Source organism: Diachasmimorpha longicaudata, chromosome 19 (genome assembly GCF_034640455.1).
Source record: "Diachasmimorpha longicaudata isolate KC_UGA_2023 chromosome 19, iyDiaLong2, whole genome shotgun sequence".
Lineage (NCBI taxonomy): Eukaryota > Metazoa > Arthropoda > Insecta > Hymenoptera > Braconidae > Diachasmimorpha > Diachasmimorpha longicaudata.
This window is the reverse complement of record NC_087243.1, coordinates 1753416-1756007: the sequence shown is the minus strand read 5'-3', so window position 1 is coordinate 1756007 and position 2592 is coordinate 1753416.

The window sequence follows — 2592 nt, the reverse complement described above, 5'->3', positions numbered from 1 at the left end:
CTAAGATTGCGATCATTGGAAATCGTTAAATCAAATTCTTCATATAAAAATTCAATTAATGATTGATTTTTGACATCTGCGAAGTTTATGTTGAAATCTCCACTCAAAATCATAGGTAAATGATCAAATCTTCTATTCATTTTCATCATAAATAGTGCGGAAGCAACTTTGGAATAAATGAATAAATTTCAATACAAGAACTCTCGTATTGCTTGTCAAGACTGTTTTGGTGAAATATAAACGGCAGCCATTATTATTGTTTGTCCATTAGAATGGCATTGGGAAATACATATATCACCAATATTCGAAACATTAATACTAAACATACTGGTATATCTCGCATGCACTTCCATATGATCTGTAAAAAATGTGGCCATTATATCATCGGACCGATGATAAATAGCCACCCCACCCGCTGGACGATTGTCTCTTTTGTTTTTTTTTTTAACAAATATAAAAAAAAACTCTCAATCTCGTCTGTCGCGAGAGCACGAACGAATGCCTATGCAAAGACTGCGTATAGCTTTATAGCTTACAGTGATGCCAGACGCGGGGAAAAATCCCACGCGTGGGAGCTTCATGCGCAACTACTGCCACGGCTAGAGCGCAGTGGTACGCGGAGTGGGGCAGTGGGAGACATGTGGGTCCCGCATCTGGTATCAATGTAAAATCTCATCTGCCGCGAGCGCACCTAAAAATGCTCACCCAAAAAAGTGCCCAACGCGCCATAAGAAGTTTTCACTTCAAAAAATAAAAAGTTCAGCATCAATTACCTTGAATTACTTGCGGTGTTCCACGGGTTGAAATGTTTTGTATCTGGCCTTTCGAACTGTGAGATTCTTCTGTGGGTTGATAATACCACGGCTATATCATACGTCACCGAACAGGTGGGGGACAGTTCCCTCATCTAAGTAATTTAGCCAGGGAAATTTGGAGCTGGTGTGAAAGTAAAAGCCTGTGGGTGTTTGTCTCATACATAGCTTCAGAAGAGAATGTAGAGGCAGATCGAGCCTCTCGAATTTTGAATATAGATACGGAATGGGAATTGAACAAAAAGATATTCAAAGAAATTTCTCAGAAATTTGGTCCATTCTCTATCGATTTGTTTGCATCAGAATGAAACAAAAAGTGTAAGAGGTGTTTTTCTAGATTCCCTAGTCCCGGAACTGATTGTGAGAACTTTAAAGTTCTCACTGATTGTGAGAACTTTACAAAAAATGTGACAACAAAGCAGAGGGTATTGTAGTAGGACCGGATTGGCCCACGCAACCGTGGTACCCGCTGTGCATGTCCCTTCTAATATCTCCACCCTTGGTAATGAAACCAGAGAAAAATCTATTACTCTCACCTTGCAGGGAGAAGATCCATCCACTAGCACCGATACTCTCTTTCATGGCAGGAGTTTTATCCGGATAGCGTTATTGAATAAAGGAGTCGATGAAGAAGCAGCAGAAATCTTAGTGGATTCACTTGCCTCATCGACAATTAAACAGTATCAAAGTGCCTTACGTCCATGTAGAGATTTCAGTTTCAAAAATAATATAAATCCATATAAGTCGAGTTCAACAGTCATTAGCAAATTTCTCTTCGAGAAATTTCAAAATGGGGCAAGTTATACAGGGCTAAATACTGCCCGTTCTGCAATCTCTCTAATTTCATCTGAAGATATTCATACAGATGGATTAATCTCTCGTTTTCTGAAAGGGATTTATAAGAAAAAACCGAGCAAACCAAGATATGCCTAAACTTGGGACCCTACGCCAATGTTGGATTATGTAAAAAATCTGAAACCCCTTGTGGACTTATTACTTAGAGAAGCCACAAAAAAAGTAGTTACTCATATGGCTTTGACCACTGCGCATAGATTACAAACCCTTGCGGCTATAAACATAGATAATATTGAGTACTCCGATTTAGGTATAAATATAAAAATTCCCGATTTACAAAAAACGTCTAAAGCCAAGAGTTTCCAACCTGAACTTGTACTACTAGTATTTAAAGCGAAACCAGAATTGTGCGTCGGCTCACTTATCAAAAAATATTTGAAAATGACTAATGAGTTCAGACCGAAAGATAATAAGAATTTATTTATTTGCACTCGTAAACCCTTAGAAAAAGCATCAACAGATACACTGAGCCACTGGATATAATCTACTTTAAATAAAACAGAAATAGATACAACTCAGTTTACAGCGTATAGCACGCGTCATGCGTCCGTTTCTGTGGCTTATCGAAAGGATGTTAGCATTGATACCATTAGACGCACTGTGGGATGGTCAAAGAATTCTCAGGTGTTCGCCAAATTTTATAATTAACCTCTGACTAACACAGAGAACTTCGCATTAAGCATATTAAATACCTAAGGATGATAAAGATGTACGTTGTTCATTATTTTGTAAAATATTTTGTCAATAAAGACCCAAGTCCTATTATAAAAAGGAGACCCGTGTACAGATCGAGATCGATATTTCTCGAAGAAATATCTCGAAAATGCGTAAGCGTAAGGCAGAAACCGAAGCGACATCTGTCGATCATATCAGTCGCACACTGGACTGGAACAAAAGAACCGTTAAAAACCATCAAATTTTGGTA